The sequence below is a fragment of the Denticeps clupeoides genome, chromosome 11 (assembly GCF_900700375.1).
Source record: "Denticeps clupeoides chromosome 11, fDenClu1.1, whole genome shotgun sequence".
Lineage (NCBI taxonomy): Eukaryota > Metazoa > Chordata > Actinopteri > Clupeiformes > Denticipitidae > Denticeps > Denticeps clupeoides.
This window is the reverse complement of record NC_041717.1, coordinates 2,053,998-2,078,692: the sequence shown is the minus strand read 5'-3', so window position 1 is coordinate 2,078,692 and position 24,695 is coordinate 2,053,998. Positions and strand designations below refer to the sequence as shown.

The 24,695-nt window shown below is 44.0% G+C and overlaps 2 long non-coding RNA genes across 2 annotated transcripts; both read left to right on the top strand.

The window, feature by feature from the left end:
• The first annotated feature begins 8,159 nt into the window (after positions 1–8,159).
• On the top strand, positions 8,160–11,924 carry LOC114799771 (uncharacterized). The gene is made up of 2 exons (XR_003751268.1): positions 8,160–8,509; positions 11,362–11,924. It is a non-coding gene; the product is annotated as an uncharacterized LOC114799771 (long non-coding RNA).
• Positions 11,925–20,000: 8,076 nt separating this feature from the next.
• LOC114799807 (uncharacterized) lies at positions 20,001–22,270 on the top strand. The gene is made up of 2 exons (XR_003751275.1): positions 20,001–20,058; positions 21,928–22,270. It is a non-coding gene; the product is annotated as an uncharacterized LOC114799807 (long non-coding RNA).
• The last annotated feature ends 2,425 nt before the right edge of the window (positions 22,271–24,695 follow it).

The window sequence follows — 24,695 nt, the reverse complement described above, 5'->3', positions numbered from 1 at the left end:
CAATCTCTAAATTACTGACTTCCTTCTATGATCCATTATAGCGCCAGCTACACAGGGCACGATGCCCGAAAACAGGGGAAATAACGAGGAGAACTTAAACTAGCCCGCAGGCGCGTGGTGATTGCCAGAACTCAAAACACAAACAGTTGCCAGGTCCAAAACGAAGGTCAAGTTCATGAAAGTTCACTAAACAGAGTTCACTAAAATGCCCCCACTCCAGAGGCGCGGAACCACAGGCTTTTTAAAAGCAGTCCTGATTGGCCCCAGATGATGTTTCCAGCTGTAGCCAATCCTGACAAAATGTAATTGACAACACACAATTGACTTACCTCACTTTTTTCCTGATATACATATATACCTACCGCAATCATGCAAATGAGGTCAAATATAGTAAAAAAGATGAATTCATACTTTCACTAAACACAATATGAACCTGTAGCTAAGCTTTTAAATAAACAATAATCCTTACAGAGCTTGTTATCCGCATACGTACCTACCTACTTCAAGCACTATGAAGACTCCACCTTCAAAATAATAATCAAGACGTCCTGCCCCAATTCACACTTCAGAAGACCCTGAAATTATAATACTACACAAAACACAATATTATACTTAATTGACACCCCACTTTGAGATTCATACCTTCACAGAAAAGACCAATATAAAAGATTTCAAGCAATTTGAAGACTGATCTGACTACACAGGTTAAAAGAGGAAAAAAAAATATTTATACATTTACAAACAGTAATTCTCATAATACACACCACAATTATTTATACTAAAAAACCACACTTTACCTGCCTGCCTACCTCTATATTTACCTAAATGCTGACACTGACCTACCTCATACATATTTACCTACTTCATGCTAGCATGCTAACATAAAAAAAATGCTGACAGGGTGTGGCCATGTGTGTCACATAAAATTTGGTAACATTTGGATCATGTTTAAAAATGAGCATGTTAGCATGTTAACATAAAAAAAATGCTGACAGGGCATGGTCATGATGCGTCACATGAAATTTGGTGAAGTTTGGATCATGTTTAAAAATTAGCATGCCAAAGCTAGCATGCTAAAAACAAAAATGCTAACAGGGCGTGGCCATGATGTGTCACATAAAATTTGGTAATGTTAGGACCATGTTTAAAAATTAGCATGTTAGCATGCTAACATAAAAAAAATGCTGACAGGGCGTGGTCATGATGAGTCACATGAAATTGTAAAATTAGCATGTTAGAATGAACTTAAAGAGGGCATCATGTATATTTAGTTTTTTTAATAAAAAAAACGCCAGCACACCATTGCATATTCGGATAATTGTGTTTTATTTATTTATTTATTTATTTATTTATTTATTTCCCCGAAAAGAATAATAATAAGAAATAGAAGAACAACATTTTGGCTTTCCAAGCCAAAATAATTCAAATAAATGGTTTAGTAATATAAAGTCATATAAAGTAATATAAAGATTTATTTTGTCATGACTATTTTAGTCTAGTTGTAATCAATTTCGTTTTTTTGGAATCATGTATGTCCATAATATCGTTCATTGAAGGTGCCGGGCTCCAAGGTGATGGCTTCTTTTATATCCATGACAGGTGGGACAACCTTAAGAATATTAGGGATTGGTAGTTCGATAAGACTCTTGGGAAACCTTTTGTGGTCAATCGTATTAAATACTGACTTTAAAGCCTTGTGTAGAGATGACCCATCTGATTTCTTAGTGAGGTACTTGAACCTTTCATTTTTCAGTATGCCTTGAAACATTTGTGCATTCTCTTCTATCTCTCTCATCTCTGGAAAATCAGCCTGGTCCACAAAAAGGAGCATCATATCCAAGCAGGCATATTCCACTTTACCATTGCATCTCGTCGGGTTTATCATTCTGACTGGTTCCGCTAACCAAACATTATACTTGATTATCTCTCCCAGGACTATATCCAGAGGAATCGTGTGCCTATTGGACCCATTGCCCAGCAGCTGGATCAGTATGTCCATGTTCATCGTCTCAGCCGCCAAATGCAATAAGTAGACTTCATCATGTTTGTAATGAATTCTGTGTCCAGTCTCCATCAACTGTGTTATCCTTGACGTGACTTCTTTCAATCCATGGTTTTGTTCCATATATTTATATCGTTCTCTCTTATGACTGTAGCAGACTGCTGTTGCGCTCAGAGCCTCGTGAAGAAACGTGTCCAGCAAATACAAGCAGTAGCAATAGTGTCTGTAGATAATTGCTTCAATAAAGGCCACTGAAGGTGGCAAATTCAACTGATTACGCAATTCCTCCAGCTTTACGTTAGATTCTTTATGTCTCAAAGCACGATACGATACGTTTTTTCCATATTACCTTTTTAGAAATTCTAATAATGTTTCCTTTTTACTACTTAAATAGTTTCCTCAGTATGTGCTTTAATGCACGTCTTCATTGTTCTGTCTTCTTTATTTCACTTATTCTGTATGTACTTCTTTCTTAATTAAATTTGTTTTGCTCCAATGCAGTTCTTTATTGTTCTTTAGTTCTCTTATTCTTATATACTTTTGTTATTTATCTCGTCTTCATCACATAAAAAAGGATTGTTGACAAAGATATTTTCTCATAAATTGTGTTGACGAAAAAACTACTTGCTAATCAGATTAGTAAAGAGCCCAGGTTGGCCCGGCACTAAGTCAGTGGCACAGTCTGAGGCCCAGGTCTGTCAGCAAACAGACACAGATGAGCCAGCAGCCATGTGGGTGCGAAGACACACGAGCAGGCAGCCACGGACAATGTACGTGTATTTGCTGCGTCTATCTGTTTAGGAATAGAGAACGAGGGTCTTTAGGTTTATAGGTTTGTGTGTTTGTGTCCTCACGTGGTTTCTTTTTTGTCCGCATACATATATTTCTGAATGTGTGTGGGTTGGTGGGTGTGTGTTAAGAGTTATCCATCCTATCCAACACTTATAAACCAGAGAGATATGACACGTAGCAGTTGAGCTCTTTTTTCTTGCAAGGAGAGCGATCAGAGACGATCATGCCTCCAAAAGGTCTGCCGTCTCTTCCGCTTCCTCTCTTTTTATTTAATAAAGGGCGGTACATTCACCACAGGATCACACCAAATAAGCTTATCATTTGCATGTAGGCTTGTCTCTTGGTAAACGCTCCATCGCAAGGTCTTCTTGTTTTCTTGCTTCTCTGCGGCTGCAGGCCTCCTCTTATCAAGTCGCGGTCATTCTGTTCTGCAAACAACCTTTAGCCCACAAGTTTCTCATCCAAGAGACTAATGAGTAAATATAGTGCGCATATTAAAAAGATGGATACAGTTTAATACATGTGAGATATAAATGTGTCAATGGCTGAGTTCGGGGACGCATTCGCAGGCATGCCATGAGCGGGTGGAGTAGTTGTCGTACTGGGAGAGGAGGACCGGAGGCGCTTGGCCGGTGATAAGGCGGCCGGAGGTGAGCTGGAGCGGGAGTGTGGCCGTGGAAGCGCTGCAGCGCGGCTGGGAGGGAACTCTGGCTCCATGGGGGGTAACGGGGAAGATCGTATTAGCAAAAGGGGGCAGGCAAACTGAAGGTCAATGGCGGGCGAAGGTCGTAGTCACACTGGACAATCAGATTAGAGATCGTCGTCACAAGAGGGGCAGGCAAAGTTCTAGGTCGGGGACAGGCAAAGGTCATGGTCATGGACATAAATCTGTCGGGCGTGGGAAAATAAGGCTGGCGTCTATGGAAGTAAATTTGTCAAAGAGCGGGCAGTGTCTCCTCAGTGTCATCTAGCTTTTATACTTGGTGCTGCCCGCTCTCACTTCCGTTTCCGGGTTGCCGTCTCCCCGGCTTGTCTGGCACTCTCTGGTGGGCTGGAGGTGTATTGGCCGTGACAGAGCGCCCCCTCCTAGGCCCAGCACCTGACGGGCCCGGCCTATCAGGGTGTCGGTCGTGGAAGTCTAGGAGCAGGGCAGGATCCAGGATATCCCGCCAGGGAACCCAAGACCGGTCCACCGGCCCAAATCCTTCCCAGTCCACCAGGTATTCCAGGCCGCGGCCCCGCCGACGTACATCCAGAAGGCGACGGACCGTGTAGGCCATAGAGCCGTCAACCTGACGTGGAGATGGTGGTAAAGACGGGGGGGGGGGGGGGGGTTGCAGAGGCGACGAGTGAGCTTTACCGAGGTGGGAACCGTGGAACACCGGGCTGACGCGCAGAGTGCGTGGGATGGCCAACTGGTATGCCACTGGGTTGACACGTCGGATCACCCGGAACGGACCAATGAAGCGGGGTCCTACCTTTCTGGGGCTGGATGACATGGGCAGGCCTCGAGTGGAGACCCAAACCCTGTCACCGCGGTGGTACACAAGGCCTGGTCGCCGATGTCGGTCTGTCTGTCGTTTCATGCGCTCAGCAGTTCCATTGGTGGTCCGAACTGCCGCACCACTTCCTGGATGACTACGTCGGCGGTTTGGGCAGCTGTAGAGAGCTGTAGGGAGTCCCGGCAGGGCGATGAACCGGGCCATCTTGGAAAACCGGTCGACCAGCACCATAATGGTGGTCATACCCCTGGATCTTGGCAGTCCCGTGACAAAATCCAGTGAGACATGTGACCATGGGCGATGGGGGCGAGGCAGGAGAAGTAGGAGGCCTTGTGGTCTCTGCGTGTCCGCTTTGTGAGATGCGCAGGTAGGGCAGGCTGCGACATATGCCTGTACATCCGTGACTAGGCCCGGCCACCAAAACGTCCGGCGAATATTGGCGAGGGTGCGCTGACGTCCCGGGTGCCCGGCCAGTGGGGTATCATGCCCCCATTGTAGGATGCGTGGACGGAGAGGGGGTGAGACGTATGTGAGGTTGGGAGGCAGGGTTCGAGGTGGGGGGTGGTGTGCATGATCGGCAATTTCGTCTTGCATGAGGGTCCAGTGCACAGGGGCAAGTAGAAAGGGCTGTGAGAGTATGGGAGAGGACAGATTGTCCTCCGTCTCTGGGACGTATTGGCGGGACAGGGCATCCGCCTTCGCATTTTTTGTGCCGGGGATATAGGACACAGTGAACTCGAACTGCGTGAAGAACAGAGCCCATCGTGCTTGGCGTGGGTTGAGGAGTTGGGCATTTTGGAGATACGCCAGATTCTTGTGGTCAGTCAGGACTAAAAAGGGGTGGACTGCCCCCTCCAGCCAATGGCGCCACTCCTCCAGAGCTAGTTTTATAGCCAGGAGTTCCCGGTTCCCGACATCATAATTTTGCTCAGCAGGATTGAGTCGCCGGGAGAAGAAGGCGCAGGGGTGCAATTTGTTGTCCTGGGGATTACGTTGTGACAGGACTGCTCCTATCCCTAGACTAGAGGCATCGTCTTTAACGATGAATGGGAGTTGGGGGTCTGGATGGAGCAGGATTGGAGCCGTGGTGAAGAGATGTTTTAATTTGGTGAATGCCTGCTGAGCCAGGGGGTTCCATCGGAGTGTGGTGGGTTTGTCCTTGAGGAGGGAAGTCATGGGTTGGGCTACTTTGCTGAAATTGCGGATGAATCGGCGGTAGAAGTTGCCGAATCCCAGGAATTGTTGGAGGTGTCGGATGGTGGTGGGCACTGGCCAATCAGCGACTGCTGTGGTCTTGACCGGGTCCACGGCGATTCCTTGGGGACTGATGTGGCAGCCCAGGAAGGAAATTTCGGTGGCATGGAAAGTGCTCTTTTCCAACTTGGTGAAGAGACGGTTCTGTAGGAGACGCTGGAGGACTTTTCTGACATGGGAGATGTGAGTCGAGAGGTTGGGTGAGTAAATGAAGATGTCGTCTAGATAGACAAACACAAACCGGTCTAACATGTCCCTGAGGACGTCGTTGACAAGCGCCTGGAATGCGGCTGGGCTGTTGGATAGGCCAAAGGGCATGACCAGATATTCATAGTGTCCTGATGGTGTGATGAACATTGTCTTCCACTCGTCCCCCTCCCATATCCGAACGAGGTGGTATGCATTCCGGAGGTACAGTTTTGTGAAGATGGTGGCTCCTGACAGTAGTTCGAATGCAGTATTCAGGAGTGGGAGTGGGTACCGGTTTTTCTTGGTTACCGCGTTCAGTTTCCTATAATCGATGCATGGTCGCAGTCCCCCATCCTTCTTCCCCACAAAAAAGAATGGGGCGGCGGCTGGAGAGGTGGAAGGACAGATTATGCCACTAGCCAGGGATGCTGTAATGTACTCGTCCATTGCCTTTCGCTCCAGGGAGCAGATCGATCGCCAGGTCATAAGGCCTATGGGGGGGCAGCTCCGCCGCCTTGTCCTTATCAAAGACCGCAGCAAGGTCATGGTAACAGTCGGGGACCCCCAGAGATGCGGAGGTGGCGTCGTGTGGAGATCGGGACGTGGCCTCTGCCGGCTTCTCGGTCAACTCGTCTTCAATGGGCGTGGTTTAGGTCGGTGGGCGTGGTTTGGTCATGGTTGCACCTGGAAGCGGGGTTAACGTGGGGTTGGGTTGAATAGGGGCAGATTGCGGTCTGTGGGCATAGTGGTTGCCGTTGTGGACTGGGGTTTTGGGCCTAGGCAGTGAGCATGGCATGGGTTGAGGGGCGTGGCCAAGTCTCACCGTTGCTATGTGTGTGGACCTAGAGCAGTTTGGGGGCGTGGCCTGACGGAGTTGGTGGTGGGTGCATTGGCGTCCCCACTGTTTGATGGTGCCCCTGGGCCAGTCAATATGGGGCTCATGGGTGGTCAGCCACGGGTAACCTAACACTATGGGGTCATGGGGTGTTGTGGTTAGGTAGAATATAATTTTTTCCACATGGTTGGGCTCAAGGCAGACGAGAAGGGGTTTGGTTTGGTAAAGTACTTGCCCTGAGCCCACCGGGCTGCCATCCAGTCCCATAACCGCGCGTGGTGGATCACACCGGGAGACTGGGAGCTTGAGTCGGGTGGCCAGGTCAATGTCGATTTAAGTTCATGGCCGCGCCGGAGTCCACCAGTGCTCGCCCCTGATGTTGGCTGGGTCTGGGTTTCTTCCAGCAGATGATGATAGGAAGTGAGCAGCGGGTGGTGGCTCTGGGAAGTGCCTTGGTGCTCCCCCGGGGGCTCTGAACCTGGGGCAAGTGGAGGGGGTTTCCCGATGGTCGTGGTTTGATTCGCCGGTTTGGACAGGCAGCGCTGAGGTGGTTTGGGCCTACGCAGTAGTAGCAGAGTTTCTGCTCCTCTCTTCGTTTTCGTTCCTGGGGAGGGAGCGGGGGTCGGGCTCGGCTCATTTGCATGGGTTCTTCAGATGCATGGTGGGGCGGAGCCCTAGGGGCGTCATGCTGGCGCGCGGCGGGGGTACAGTGGAAAGGGGCGTGGCTACGTCGTTCTTGGCTGCGCTCGGCGAGACGTCGGTCGATGGACGTGGCCAGCGCGATAATGCTGTCCAGCGTGGTTCCCCAATCGCGATTCACCATCTCGTCTTTCACCGCCTCCCGGAGGCCTTGGTAGAACGCGGCGGGGAGCGCGGCGTCAGTCCACTCACTGTCGCTCGCCAGGATTCGAAATTCAATTGCATAATCGCTCACGCTCCGATTTCCCTGATGTAACAACATGAGCTGCAGAGACGCCGCGCGGTCTCACCCTGAAACACGATCTGGAGGCGGTCCAGGAAGGCGGGGACAGACAGACAGATCGGGTCGCGCTGCTCCACCAGCGGCGGAGGCGGAGAAGCAGCCGGCACTGCGTGATAAATCCGCGACAGCTTCTGGAATCCCCGTCGTAAAGCGGCGGCGGGGCCAATCCAGCCAGAGTGGACATGCAGGACCGGGACAGCTGGACTGGGACTGCAACGAGTGGACGTGGGCCGAAAGATCAGCGAGAGCGGAGCTGATCTGGTTTAGTGCGCGCTGCTGCTGGAGCTGCGTGTCTTGGTGATTCTGAATTGAAACGTGCTGCTGCAGGAACACGGTCACCTGAGCCAGCGTGGTTGCCATGTCTGCTGCGTCAGGAGATGGCCCGCTCTTACTGTCACTGGCCGAGTTCGGGGACGCATTCGCAGGCATGCTTGGAGCGGGTGGAGTAGTCGTCGTACTGGGAGAGGAGGACCGGAGGCGCTTGGCCGGTGATAAGGCGGCCGGAGGTGAGCTGGAGCGGGAGTGTGGCCGTGGAAGCGCCGCAGGTGGGCTGGAGGTGTATTGGCCGTGACAAAATGTCAAAAAGGTAATAAAAGGTAATTGCATGATAACTTATATACATTTTCCAACATTTCCCCCCTGTTTATCATGTATTTTACTCTTTTTGTTATTTTCCCTAATAACCTCTTCCTTTAGGATTTTTCACTATTAGTTCATAAACTGAGCAATACATTTATACTCAAAGGGTTTGTTGCTTTAATTCTCGGAGAGATTCTCGGAACAGTTGCCTTAACTGTAAGTCACTGGGCTCCATGGTCATCTCAAAGCCCTCATTCTGGTCTTTATTTTCCAAAAGCGGGTATAACTGTGTGGGATCAACCTCCCTGGATAAGGCCGTAGTGATGAGACGGTTCACAAGACTGCGCAGACAAAGAATACAACATCCACACAAGGTCAGAATTGCTGCAAATACAGCCGCATATGTTAATACAGATTGAACTAGGGCTTTGTATTTCCCGAATACATTCATCCAGGAATCCCGCATCGTAGTTTCCACCCCCGAATGCTCCTTCATCTTCCGGTTGAGGGTGCAGAGGCCGTCAATGGCCAATGTGTGAGTAATGTGCCGCATGCCACAGGGCTAACATTCCAGAGCCTCTAGGAACGGCTTCGACAGGTTCATGTGCCAGATTAAGAGCCCTTTCTTCTGTTTCTTCATTGTCCAGCAAGTAACATGAGAGATTGGCTCACGTTATACAAGCCAGATCAGAGGCACTAACACAGTGTGTGTGTGCGCATGTGAGAGTGAAGTGAAAGTGATTGTTATTGTGAAAGCACACCACACAGTGCACACAATGAAATGTGTCCTCTGCATTTAACCCATCACCCTTAGTGAGCAGTGTGTGGGGGCGGGGCTTTGCTTGGTGCCACCTCAGTGGCACCTTGCCAGTTCGGGATTCAAACCGGCAATCTTTGGATGACGCGTCCCATTTCCTTACCCGCTAGGCCTCCACTGCCCGAGAGAGAAAGAGACTGAGAGGAGGTGGAGCTGAGTGTCCAGGGCTCTCCACTGACGCCCGTACTCACTGCGCCTGGCTGCGTTCTTCGTGGCTCTCCTCCTCTGCCTTCTGTCTCTGTGTGTTTGGTGGGAGCGGCGGCATTCTGTCACATCGGCGAGCTGACGGGGGAAGGAAGTGCAGAGGCGGGACATAGTATAACCAACCATTTATTATTAAACACAAAGAAACAGGGCACGATGCCCGAAAACAGGGGAAATAACGAGGAGAACTTAAACTAGCCCGCAGGCGCGTGGTGATTGCCAGAACTCAAAACACAAACGGTTGCCAGGTCCAAAACGAAGGTCAAGTTCATGAAAGTTCACTAAACAGAGTTCACTAAAATGCCCCCACTCCAGAGGCGCGGAACCACAGGCTTTTTAAAAGCAGTCCTGATTGGCCCCAGATGATGTTTCCAGCTGTAGCCAAACCTGACAAAATGTAATTGACAACACACAATTGACTTACCTCACTTTTTTCCTGATATACATATATACCTACCGCAATCATGCAAATGAGGTCAAATATAGTAAAAAAGATGAATTCATACTTTCACTAAACACAATATTAACCTGTAGCTAAGCTTTTAAATAAACAATAATCCTTACAGAGCTTGTTATCCGCATACGTACCTACCTACTTCAAGCACTATGAAGACTCCACCTTCAAAATAATAATCAAGACGTCCTGCCCCAATTCACACTTCAGAAGACCCTGAAATTATAATACTACACAAAACACAATATTATACTTAATTGACACCCCACTTTGAGATTCATACCTTCACAGAAAAGACCAATATAAAAGATTTCAAGCAATTTGAAGACTGATCTGACTACACAGGTAAAAAGAGGAAAAAAAAATATTTATACATTTACAAACAGTAATTCTCATAATACACACCACAATTATTTATACTAAAAAACCACACTTTACCTGCCTGCCTACCTCTATATTTACCTAAATGCTGACACTGACCTACCTCATACATATTTACCTACTTCATGCTAGCATGCTAACATAAAAAAAAATGCTGACAGGGTGTGGCCATGTGTGTCACATAAAATTTGGTAACGTTTGGATCATGTTTAAAAATGAGCATGTTAGCATGCTAACATAAAAAAAATGCTGACAGGGTGTGGCCATGTGTGTCACATAAAATTTGGTAACGTTTGGATCATGTTTAAAAATGAGCATGTTAGCATGCTAACATAAAAAAAAATGCTGACAGGGCATGGTCATGATGCGTCACATGAAATTTGGTGAAGTTTGGATCATGTTTAAAAATTAGCATGCCAAAGCTAGCATGCTAAAAACAAAAATGCTAACAGGGTGTGGCCATGATGTGTCACATAAAATTTGGTAATGTTAGGACCATGTTTAAAAATTAGCATGTTAGCATGCTAACATAAAAAAAAATGCTGACAGGGCGTGGTCATGATGAGTCACATGAAATTGTAAAATTAGCATGTTAGAATGAATTTAAAGAGGGCATCATGTATATTGAGTTTTTTTTAATAAAAAAAACGCCAGCACACCATTGCATATTCGGATAATTGTTTTATTTATTTATTTATTTCCCGGAAAAGAATAATAATAAGAAATAGAAGAACAACATTTTGGCTTTCCAAGCCAAAATAATTCAAATAAATGGTTTGTCATACTGACAGACTTAAGCTGAGTAGATGTGTGGCTCATTAGTAAATCTGTCTCATTTTACTCTAGTCGAGTTTCAGTCGAGCATTTTAGTAATATAAAGTCATAAAGTCATAAAGTAATATAAAGATTTATTTTGTCATGACTATTTTAGTCTAGTTGTAATCAATTTCGTTGTTTTGGAATCATGTATGTCCATAATATCGTTCATTGAAGGTGCCGGGCTCCAAGGTGATGGCTTCTTTTATATCCATGACAGGTGGGACAACCTTAAGAATATTAGGGATTGGTAGTTCGATAAGACTCTTGGGAAACCTTTTGTGGTCAATCGTATTAAATACTGACTTTAAAGCCTTGTGTAGAGATGACCCATCTGATTTCTTAGTGAGGTACTTGAACCTTTCATTTTTCAGTATGCCTTGAAACATTTGTGCATTCTCTTCTATCTCTCTCATCTCTGGAAAATCAGCCTGGTCCACAAAAAGGAGCATCATATCCAAGCAGGCATATTCCACTTTACCATTGCATCTCGTCGGGTTTATCATTCTGACTGGTTCCGCTAACCAAACATTATACTTGATTATCTCTCCCAGGACTATATCCAGAGGAATCGTGTGCCTATTGGACCCATTGCCCAGCAGCTGGATCAGTATGTCCAGGTTCATCGTCTCAGCCGCCAAATGCAATAAGTAGACTTCATCATGTTTGTAATGAATTCTGTGTCCAGTCTCCATCAACTGTGTTATCCTTGACGTGACTTCTTTCAATCCATGGTTTTGTTCCATATATTTATATCGTTCTCTCTTATGACTGTAGCAGACTGCTGTTGCGCTCAGAGCCTCGTGAAGAAACGTGTCCAGCAAATACAAGCAGTAGCAATAGTGTCTGTAGATAATTGCTTCAATAAAGGCCACTGAAGGTGGCAAATTCAACTGATTACGCAATTCCTCCAGCTTTACGTTAGATTCTTTCTGTCTCAAAGCACTACAATACGTTTTTTCCATATTACCTTTTTAGAAATTCTAATAATGTTTCCTTTTTACTACTTAAATAGTTTTTTCAGTATGTGCTTTAATGCACGTCTTCATTGTTCTGTCTTCTTTATTTCACTTATTCTGTATGTACTTCTTTCTTAATTAAATTTGTTTTGCTCCAATGCAGTTCTTTATTGTTCTTTAGTTCTCTTATTCTTATATACTTTTGTTATTTATCTCGTCTTCATCACATAAAAAAGGATTGTTGACAAAGATATTTTCTCATAAATTGTGTTGACGAAAAAACTACTTGCTAATCAGATTAGTAAAGAGCCAAGGTTGGCCCGGCACTAAGTCAGTGGCACAGTCTGAGGCCCAGGTCTGTCAGCAAACAGACACAGATGAGCCAGCAGCCATGTGGGTGCGAAGACACACGAGCAGGCAGCCACGGACAGTGTACATTCATCACAGGATCACACCAAATAAGCTTATCATTTGCATGTAGGCTTGTCTCTTGGTAGACGCTCCATCGCAAGGTCTTCTTGTTTTCTTGCTTCTCTGCGGTTGCAGGCCTCCTCTTATGAAGTCGCGGTCATTCTGTTCTGCAAACAACCTTTAGCCCACAAGTTTCTCATCCAAGAGACTAATGAATAAATATAGTGCGCATATTAAAAAGATTAATACAGTTTAATACATGTGAGATATAAATGTCAAAAAGGTAATAAAAGGTAATTGCATGATAACTTATATCCATTTTCCAACATTTCCCCCCTGTTTATCATGTATTTTACTCTTTTTTGTTATTTTCCCTAATAACCTCTTCCTTTAGGATTTTTGACTATTAGTTCATAAACTGAGCAATACATTTATACTCAAAGGGTTTGTTGCTTTAATTCTCGGAGAGATTCTCGGAACAGTTGCCTTAACTGTAAGTCACTGGGCTCCATGGTCATCTCAAAGCCCTCATTATGGTCTTTATTTTCCAAAAGCGGGTATAACTGTGTGGGATCAACCTCCCTGGATAAGGCCGTAGTGATGAGACGGTTCACAAGACTGCGCAGACAAAGAATACAACATCCACACAAGGTCAGAATTGCTGCAAATACAGCCGCATATGTTAATACAGATTGAACTAGGGCTTTGTATTTCCGGAATACATTCATCCAGGAATCCCGCATCGTAGTTTCCACCCCCGAATGCTCCTTCATCTTCCGGTTGAGGGTGCGCAGGCCGTCAATGGCCAATGTGTGAGTAATGTGCCGCATGCCACAGGGCTAACATTCCAGAGCCTCTAGGAACGGCTTCGACAGGTTCATGTGCCAGATTAAGAGCCCTTTCTTCTGTTTCTTCATTGGCCAGCAAGTAACATGAGAGATTGGCTCACGTTATACAAGCCAGATCAGAGGCACTAACACAGTGTGTGTGTGCGCATGTGAGAGTGAAGTGAAAGTGATTGTTATTGTGAAAGCACACCACACAGTGCACACAATGAAATGTGTCCTCTGCATTTAACCCATCACCCTTAGTGAGCAGTGTGTGGGGGCGGGGCTTTGCTTGGTGCCACCTCAGTGGCACCTTGCCAGTTCGGGATTCAAACCGGCAATCTTTGGATGACAGAAAAGACCAATATAAAAGATTTCAAGCAATCTGAAGACTGATCTGACTACACAGGTAAAAAGAGGAAAAAAAAAAGATTTATACATTTACAAACAGTAATTCTCATAATACACACCACAATTATTAATACTAAAAAACCACACTTTACCTGCCTGCCTACCTCTATATTTACCTAAATGCTGACACTGACCTACCTCATACATATTTACCTACTTCATGCTAGCATGCTAACATAAAAAAAAATGCTGACAGGGTGTGGCCATGTGTGTCACATAAAATTTGGTAACGTTTGGATCATGTTTAAAAATTAGCATGTTAGCATGTTAACATAAAAAAAATGCTGACAGGGCATGGTCATGATGCGTCACATGAAATTTGGTGAAGTTTGGATCATGTTTAAAAATTAGCATGCCAAAGCTAGCATGCTAAAAGCAAAAATGCTAGCAGGGCGTGGCCATGATGTGTCACATAAAATTTGGTAATGTTAGGACCATGTTTAAAAATTAGCATGTTAGCATGCAAACATCAAAAAAATGCTGACAGGGCGTGGTCATGATGAGTCACATGAAATTGTAAAATTAGCATGTTAGAATGAACTTAAAGAGGGCATCATGTATATTGAGTTTTTTTAATAAAAAAAAACGCCAGCACACCATTGCATATTCGGATAATTGTGTTTTATTTATTTATTTATTTCCCGGAAAAGAATAATAATAAGAAATAGAAGCCAAAATAATTCAAATAAATGGTTTGTCATACTGACAGACTTAAGCTGAGTAGATGTGTGGCTCATTAGTAAATCTGTTTCAGTCGAGCATTTTAGTAATATAAAGTCATATAAAGTAATATAAAGATTTATTTTGTCATGACTATTTTAGTCTAGTTGTAATCAATTTCGTTTTTTTGGAATCATGTATGTCCATAATATCGTTCATTGAAGGTGCCGGGCTCCAAGGTGATGGCTTCTTTTATATCCATGACAGGTGGGACAACCTTAAGAATATTAGGGATTGGTAGTTCGATAAGACTCTTGGGAAACCTTTTGTGGTCAATCGTATTAAATACTGACTTTAAAGCCTTGTGTAGAGATGACCCATCTGATTTCTTAGTGAGGTACTTGAACCTTTCATTTTTCAGTATGCCTTGAAACATTTGTGCATTCTCTTCTATCTCTCTCATCTCTGGAAAATCAGCCTGGTCCACAAAAAGGAGCATCATATCCAAGCAGGCATATTCCACTTTACCATTGCATCTCGTCGGGTTTATCATTCTGACTGGTTCCGCTAACCAAACATTATACTTGATTATCTCTCCCAGGACTATATCCAGAGGAATCGTGTGCCTATTGGACCCATTGCCCAGCAGCTGGATCAGTATGTCCATGTTCATCGTCTCAGCCGCCAAATGCAATAAGTAGACTTCATCATGTTTGTAATGAATTCTGTGTCCAGTCTCCATCAACTGTGTTATCCTTGACGTGACTTCTTTCAATCCATGGTTTTGTTCCATATATTTATATCGTTCTCTCTTATGACTGTAGCAGACTGCTGTTGCGCTCAGAGCCTCGTGAAGAAACGTGTCCAGCAAATACAAGCAGTAGCAATAGTGTCTGTAGATAATTGCTTCAATAAAGGCCACTGAAGGTGGCAAATTCAACTGATTACGCAATTCCTCCAGCTTTACGTTAGATTCTTTATGTCTCAAAGCACGATACGATACGTTTTTTCCATATTACCTTTTTAGAAATTCTAATAATGTTTCCTTTTTACTACTTAAATAGTTTCCTCAGTATGTGCTTTAATGCACGTCTTCATTGTTCTGTCTTCTTTATTTCACTTATTCTGTATGTACTTCTTTCTTAATTAAATTTGTTTTGCTCCAATGCAGTTCTTTATTGTTCTTTAGTTCTCTTATTCTTATATACTTTTGTTATTTATCTCGTCTTCATCACATAAAAAAGGATTGTTGACAAAGATAATTTCTCATAAATTGTGTTGACGAAAAAACTACTTGCTAATCAGATTAGTAAAGAGCCCAGGTTGGCCCGGCACTAAGTCAGTGGCACAGTCTGAGGCCCAGGTCTGTCAGCAAACAGACACAGATGAGCCAGCAGCCATGTGGGTGCAAAGACACACGAGCAGGCAGCCACGGACAATGTACGTGTATTTGCTGCGTCTATCTGTTTAGGAATAGAGAACGAGTGTCTTTAGGTTTATAGCTTTGTGTGTTTGTGTCCTCACGTGGTTTCTTTTTTTGTCCGCATACATATATTTCTGAATGTGTGTGGGTTGGTGGGTGTGTGTTAAGAGTTATCCATCCTATCCAACACTTATAAACCAGAGAGATATGACACGAAGCAGATGAGCTCTTTTTTCTTGCAAGGAGAGCGATCAGAGACGATCATGCCTCCAAAAGGTCTGCCGTCTCTTCCGCTTCCTCTCTTTTTATATAATAAAGGGTGGTACATTCATCACAGGATCTCACCAAATAAGCTTATCATTTGCATGTAGGCTTGTCTCTTGGTAGACGCTCCATCGCAAGGTCTTCTTGCTTCTCTGCGGTTGCAGGCCTCTTCTTATCAAGTCGCGGTCATTCTGTTCTGCAAACAACCTTTAGCCCACCAGTTTCTCATCCAAGAGACTAATGAATAAATATAGTGCGCATATTAAAAAGATGAATACAGTTTAATACATGTGAGATATAAATGTCAAAAAGGTAATAAAAGGTAATTGCATGATAACTTATATCCATTTTCCAACATTTCCCCCCTGTTTATCATGTATTTTACTCTTTTTTGTTATTTTCCCTAATAACCTCTTCCTTTAGGATTTTTGACTATTAGTTCATAAACTGAGCAATACATTTATACTCAAAGGGTTTGTTGCTTTAATTCTCGGAGAGATTCTCGGAACAGTTGCCTCAACTGTAAGTCACTGGGCTCCATGGTCATCTCAAAGCCCTCATTCTGGTCTTTATTTTCCAAAAGCGGGTATAACTGTGTGGGATCAACCTCCCTGGATAAGGCCGTAGTGATGAGACGGTTCACAAGACTGCGCAGACAAAGAATACAACATCCACACAAGGTCAGAATTGCTGCAAATACAGCTGCATATGTTAATACAGATTGAACTAGGGCTTTGTATTTCCCGAATACATTCATCCAGGAATCCCGCATCGTAGTTTCCACCCCCGAATGCTCCTTCATCTTCCGGTTGAGGGTGCGGAGGCCGTCAATGGCCAATGTGTGAGTAATGTGCCGCATGCCACAGGGCTAACATTCCAGAGCCTCTAGGAACGGCTTCGACAGGTTCATGTGTCAGATTAAGAGCCCTTTCTTCTGTTTCTTCATTGGCCAGCAAGTAACATGAGAGATGGGCTCACGTTATACAAGCCAGATCAGAGGCACTAACACAGTGTGTGTGTGCGCATGTGAGAGTGAAGTGAAAGTGATTGTTATTGTGAAAGCACACCACACAGTGCACACAATGAAATGTGTCCTCTGCATTTAACCCATCACCCTTAGTGAGCAGTGTGTGGGGGCGGGGCTTTGCTTGGTGCCACCTCAGTGGCACCTTGCCAGTTCGGGATTCAAACAGGCAATCTTTGGATGACAGAAAAGACCAATATAAAAGATTTCAAGCAATCTGATGACTGATCTGACTACACAGGTAAAAAGAGGAAAAAAAAAAGATTTATACATTTACAAACAGTAATTCTCATAATACACACCACAATTATTAATACTAAAAAACCACACTTTACCTGCCTGCCTACCTCTATATTTACCTAAATGCTGACACTGACCTACCTCATACATATTTACCTACTTCATGCTAGCATGCTAACATAAAAAAAAATGCTGACAGGGTGTGGCCATGTGTGTCACATAAAATTTGGTAACGTTTGGATCATGTTTAAAAATTAGCATGTTAGCATGCAAACATCAAAAAAATGCTGACAGGGCATGGTCATGATGCGTCACATGAAATTTGGTGAAGTTTGGATCATGTTTAAAAATTAGCATGCCAAAGCTAGCATGCTAAAAACAAAAATGCTAGCAGGGCGTGGCCATGATGTGTCACATAAAATTTGGTAATGTTAGGACCATGTTTAAAAATTAGCATGTTAGCATGCAAACATCAAAAAAATGCTGACAGGGCGTGGTCATGATGAGTCACATGAAATTGTAAAATTAGCATGTTAGAATGAACTTAAAGAGGGCATCATGTATATTGAGTTTTTAAAAAAAAAAAAAAAACGCAAGCACACCATTGCATATTTGGATAATTGTGTTTTATTTATTTATTTATTTCCCGGAAAAGAATAATAATAAGAAATAGAAGCCAAAATAATTCAAATAAATGGTTTGTCATACTGACAGACTTAAGCTGAGTAGATGTGTGGCTCATTAGTAAATCTGTTTCAGTCGAGCATTTTAGTAATATAAAGTCATATAAAGTAATATAAAGATTTATTTTGTCATGACTATTTTAGTCTAGTTGTAATCAATTTCGTTTTTTTGGAATCATGTATGTCCATAATATCGTTCATTGAAGGTGCCGGGCTCCAAGGTGATGGCTTCTTTTATATCCATGACAGGTGGGACAACCTTAAGAATATTAGGGATTGGTAGTTCGATAAGACTCTTGGGAAACCTTTTGTGGTCAATCGTATTAAATACTGACTTTAAAGCCTTGTGTAGAGATGACCCATCTGATTTCTTAGTGAGGTACTTGAACCTTTCATTTTTCAGTATGCCTTGAAACATTTGTGCATTCTCTTCTATCTCTCTCATCTCTGGAAAATCAGCCTGGTCCACAAAAAGGAGCATCATATCCAAGCAGGCATATTCCACTTTACCATTGCATCTCGTCGGGTTTATCATTCTGACTGGTTCCGCTAACCAAACATTATACTTGATTATCTCTCCCAGGACTATATCCAGAGGAATCGTGTGCCTATTGGACCCATTGCCCAGCAGCTGGATCAGTATGTCCATGTTCATCGTCTCAGCCGCCAAATGCAATAAGTAGACTTCATCATGTTTGTAATGAATTCTGTGTCCAGTCTCCATCAACTGTGTTATCCTTGACGTGACTTCTTTCAATCCATGGTTTTGTTCCATATATTTATATCGTTCTCTCTTATGACTGTAGCAGACTGCTGTTGCGCTCAGAGCCTCGTGAAGAAACGTGTCCAGCAAATACAAGCAGTAGCAATAGTGTCTGTAGATAATTGCTTCAATAAAGGCCACTGAAGGTGGCAAATTCAACTGATTACGCAATTCCTCCAGCTTTACGTTAGATTCTTTATGTCTCAAAGCACGATACGATACGTTTTTTCCATATTACCTTTTTAGAAATTCTAATAATGTTTCCTTTTTACTACTTAAATAGTTTCCTCAGTATGTGCTTTAATGCACGTCTTCATTGTTCTGTCTTCTTTATTTCACTTATTCTGTATGTACTTCTTTCTTAATTAAATTTGTTTTGCTCCAATGCAGTTCTTTATTGTTCTTTAGTTCTCTTATTCTTATATACTTTTGTTATTTATCTCGTCTTCATCACATAAAAAAGGATTGTTGACAAAGATAATTTCTCATAAATTGTGTTGACGAAAAAACTACTTGCTAATCAGATTAGTAAAGAGCCCAGGTTGGCCCGGCACTAAGTCAGTGGCACAGTCTGAGGCCCAGGTCTGTCAGCAAACAGACACAGATGAGCCAGCAGCCATGTGGGTGCAAAGACACACGAGCAGGCAGCCACGGACAATGTACGTGTATTTGCTGCGTCTATCTGTTTAGGAATAGAGAACGAGTGTCTTTAGGTTTATAGCTTTGTGTGTTTGTGTCCTCACGTGGTTTCTTTTTTTGTCCGCATACATATATTTCTGAATGTGTGTGGGTTGGTGGGTGTGTGTTAAGAGTTATCCATCCTATCCAACACTTATAAACCAGAGAGATATGACACGAAGCAGATGAGCTCTTTTTTCTTGCAAGGAGAGCGATCAGAGACGATCATGCCTCCAAAAGGTCTGCCGTCTCTTCCGCTTCCTCTCTTTTTATATAATAAAGGGTGGTACATTCATCACAGGATCTCACCAAATAAGCTTATCATTTGCATGTAGGCTTGTCTCTTGGTAGACGCTCCATCGCAAGGTCTTCTTGCTTCTCTGCGGTTGCAGGCCTCTTCTTATCAAGTCGCGGTCATTCTGTTCTGCAAACAACCTTTAGCCCACCAGTTTCTCATCCAAGAGACTAATGAATAAATATAGTGCGCATATTAAAAAGATGAATACAGTTTAATACATGTGAGATATAAATGTCAAAAAGGTAATAAAAGGTAATTGCATGATAACTTATATCCATTTTCCAACATTTCCCCCCTGTTTATCATGTATTTTACTCTTTTTTGTTATTTTCCCTAATAACCTCTTCCTTTAGGATTTTTGACTATTAGTTCATAAACTGAGCAATACATTTATACTCAAAGGGTTTGTTGCTTTAATTCTCGGAGAGATTCTCGGAACAGTTGCCTCAACTGTAAGTCACTGGGCTCCATGGTCATCTCAAAGCCCTCATTCTGGTCTTTATTTTCCAAAAGCGGGTATAACTGTGTGGGATCAACCTCCCTGGATAAGGCCGTAGTGATGAGACGGTTCACAAGACTGCGCAGACAAAGAATACAACATCCACACAAGGTCAGAATTGCTGCAAATACAGCTGCATATGTTAATACAGATTGAACTAGGGCTTTGTATTTCCCGAATACATTCATCCAGGAATCCCGCATCGTAGTTTCCACCCCCGAATGCTCCTTCATCTTCCGGTTGAGGGTGCGGAGGCCGTCAATGGCCAATGTGTGAGTAATGTGCCGCATGCCACAGGGCTAACATTCCAGAGCCTCTAGGAACGGCTTCGACAGGTTCATGTGTCAGATTAAGAGCCCTTTCTTCTGTTTCTTCATTGGCCAGCAAGTAACATGAGAGATGGGCTCACGTTATACAAGCCAGATCAGAGGCACTAACACAGTGTGTGTGTGCGCATGTGAGAGTGAAGTGAAAGTGATTGTTATTGTGAAAGCACACCACACAGTGCACACAATGAAATGTGTCCTCTGCATTTAACCCATCACCCTTAGTGAGCAGTGTGTGGGGGCGGGGCTTTGCTTGGTGCCACCTCAGTGGCACCTTGCCAGTTCGGGATTCAAACAGGCAATCTTTGGATGACAGAAAAGACCAATATAAAAGATTTCAAGCAATCTGATGACTGATCTGACTACACAGGTAAAAAGAGGAAAAAAAAAAGATTTATACATTTACAAACAGTAATTCTCATAATACACACCACAATTATTAATACTAAAAAACCACACTTTACCTGCCTGCCTACCTCTATATTTACCTAAATGCTGACACTGACCTACCTCATACATATTTACCTACTTCATGCTAGCATGCTAACATAAAAAAAAATGCTGACAGGGTGTGGCCATGTGTGTCACATAAAATTTGGTAACGTTTGGATCATGTTTAAAAATTAGCATGTTAGCATGCAAACATCAAAAAAATGCTGACAGGGCATGGTCATGATGCGTCACATGAAATTTGGTGAAGTTTGGATCATGTTTAAAAATTAGCATGCCAAAGCTAGCATGCTAAAAACAAAAATGCTAGCAGGGCGTGGCCATGATGTGTCACATAAAATTTGGTAATGTTAGGACCATGTTTAAAAATTAGCATGTTAGCATGCAAACATCAAAAAAATGCTGACAGGGCGTGGTCATGATGAGTCACATGAAATTGTAAAATTAGCATGTTAGAATGAACTTAAAGAGGGCATCATGTATATTGAGTTTTTAAAAAAAAAAAAAACGCAAGCACACCATTGCATATTTGGATAATTGTGTTTTATTTATTTATTTATTTCCCGGAAAAGAATAATAATAAGAAATAGAAGCCAAAATAATTCAAATAAATGGTTTGTCATACTGACAGACTTAAGCTGAGTAGATGTGTGGCTCATTAGTAAATCTGTCTCATTTTACTCTAGTCGAGTTTCAGTCGAGCATTTTAGTAATATAAAGTCATATAAAGTAATATAAAGATTTATTTTGTCATGACTATTTTAGTCTAGTTGTAATCAATTTCGTTTTTTTGGAATCATGTATGTCCATAATATCGTTCATTGAAGGTGCCGGGCTCCAAGGTGATGGCTTCTTTTATATCCATGACAGGTGGGACAACCTTAAGAATATTAGGGATTGGTAGTTCGATAAGACTCTTGGGAAACCTTTTGTGGTCAATCGTATTAAATACTGACTTTAAAGCCTTGTGTAGAGATGACCCATCTGATTTCTTAGTGAGGTACTTGAACCTTTCATTTTTCAGTATGCCTTGAAACATTTGTGCATTCTCTTCTATCTCTCTCATCTCTGGAAAATCAGCCTGGTCCACAAAAAGGAGCATCATATCCAAGCAGGCATATTCCACTTTACCATTGCATCTCGTCGGGTTTATCATTCTGACTGGTTCCGCTAACCAAACATTATACTTGATTATCTCTCCCAGGACTATATCCAGAGGAATCGTGTGCCTATTGGACCCATTGCCCAGCAGCTGGATCAGTATGTCCAGGTTCATCGTCTCAGCCGCCAAATGCAATAAGTAGACTTCATCATGTTTGTAATGAATTCTGTGTCCAGTCTCCATCAACTGTGTTATCCTTGACGTGACTTCTTTCAATCCATGGTTTTGTTCCATATATTTATATCGTTCTCTCTTATGACTGTAGCAGACTGCTGTTGCGCTCAGAGCCTCGTGAAGAAACGTGTCCAGCAAATACAAGCAGTAGCAATAGTGTCTGTAGATAATTGCTTCAATAAAGGCCACTGAAGGTGGCAAATTCAACTGATTACGCAATTCCTCCAGCTTTACGTTAGATTCTTTATGTCTCAAAGCACGATACGATACGTTTTATCCATATTACCTTTTTAGAAATTCTAATAATGTTTCCTTTTTACTACTTAAATAGTTTCCTCAGTATGTGCTTTAATGCACATCTTCATTGTTCTGTCTTCTTTATTTCACTTATTCTGTATGTACTTCTTTCTTAATTAAATTTGTTTTGCTCCAATGCAGTTCTTTATTGTTCTTTAGTTCTCTTATTCTTATATACTTTTGTTATTTATCTCGTCTTCATCACATAAAAAAGGATTGTTGACAAAGATATTTTCTCATAAATTGTGTTGACGAAAAAACTACTTGCTAATCAGATTAGTAAAGAGCCCAGGTTGGCCCGGCACTAAGTCAGTGGCACAGTCTGAGGCCCAGGGCTGTCAGCAAACAGACATGTGGGTGCGAAGACACACGAGCAGGCAGCCACGGACAATGTACGTGTATTTGCTGCGTCTATCTGTTTAGGAATAGAGAACGAGTGTCTTTAGGTTTATAGGATTGTGTGTTTGTGTCCTCACGTGGTTTCTTTTTTGTCCGCATACATATATTTCTGAATGTGTGTGGGTTGGTGGGTGTGTGTTAGAGTTATCCATCCTATCCAACACTTATAAACCAGAGAGATATGACACGAAGCAGTTGAGCTCTTTTTACTTGCAAGGAGAGCGATCAGAGACGATCATGCCTCCAAAAGCTCTGCCGTCTCTTCCGCTTCCTCTCTTTTTATATAATAAAGGGTGGTACATTCATCACAGGATCACACCAAATAAGCTTATCATTTGCATGTAGGCTTGTCTCTTGGTAAACGCTCCATCGCAAGGTCTTCTTGTTTTCTTGCTTCTCTGCGGCTGCAGGCCTCCTCTTATCAAGTCGCGGTCATTCTGTTCTGCAAACAACCTTTAGCCCACAAGTTTCTCATCCAAGAGACTAATGAGTAAATATAGTGCGCATATTAAAAAGATGGATACAGTTTAATACATGTGAGATATAAATGTGTCAATGGCTGAGTTCGGGGACGCATTCGCAGGCATGCCATGAGCGGGTGGAGTAGTCGTCGTACTGGGAGAGGAGGACCGGAGGCGCTTGGCCGGTGATAAGGCGGCCGGAGGTGAGCTGGAGCGGGAGTGTGGCCGTGGAAGCGCTGCAGCGCGGCTGGGAGGGAACTCTGGCTCCATGGGGGGTAACGGGGAAGATCGTATTAGCAAAAGGGGGCAGGCAAACTCAAGGTCAATGGCGGGCGAAGGTCGTAGTCACACTGGACAATCAGATTAGAGATCGTCGTCACAAGAGGGGCAGGCAAAGTTCTAGGTCGGGGACAGGCAAAGGTCATGGTCATGGACATAAATCTGTCGGGCGTGGGAAAGTAAGGCTGGCGTCTATGGAAGTAAATTCGTCAAAGAGCGGGCAGTGTCTCCTCAGTGTCATCTAGCTTTTATACTTGGTGCTGCCCGCTCTCACTTCCGTTTCCGGGTTGCCGTCTCCCCGGCTTGTCTGGCACTCTCTGGTGGACTGGAGGTGTATTGGCCGTGACAGAGCGCCCCCTCCTAGGCCCAGCACCTGACGGGCCCGGCCTATCAGGGTGTCGGTCGTGGAAGTCTAGGAGCAGGGCAGGATCCAGGATATCCCGCCAGGGAACCCAAGACCGCTCCACCGGCCCAAATCCTTCCCAGTCCACCAGGTATTCCAGGGGAATCGATCGCTCCGGGGAGCAGATCGATCGCCAGGTCATAAGGCCTATGGGGGGGCAGCTCCGCCGCCTTGTCCTTATCAAAGACCGCAGCAAGGTCATGGTAACAGTCGGGGACCCCCAGAGATGCGGAGGTGGCGTCGTGTGGAGATCGGGACGTGGCCTCTGCCGGCTTCTCGGTCAACTCGTCTTCAATGGGCGTGGTTTAGGTCGGTGGGCGTGGTTTGGTCATGGTTGCACCTGGAAGCGGGGTTAACGTGGGGTTGGGTTGAATAGGGGCAGATTGCGGTCTGTGGGCATAGTGGTTGCCGTTGTGGACTGGGGTTTTGGGCCTAGGCAGTGAGCATGGCATGGGTTGAGGGGCGTGGCCAAGTCTCACCGTTGCTATGTGTGTGGACCTAGAGCAGTTTGGGGGCGTGGCCTGACGCGTCCCATTTCCTTACCTGCTAGGCCTCCACTGCCCGAGAGAGAAAGAGACTGAGAGGAGGTGGAGCTGAGTGTCCAGGGCTCTCCACTGACGCCCGTACTCACTGCGCCTGGCTGTGTTCTTCGTGGCTCTCCTCCTCTGCCTTCTGTCTCTGTGTGTTTGGTGGGAGCGGCGGCATTCTGTCACATCGGCGAGCTGACGGGGGAAGGAAGTGCAGAGGCGGGACATAGTATAACCAACCATTTATTATTAAACACAAAGAAACAGGGC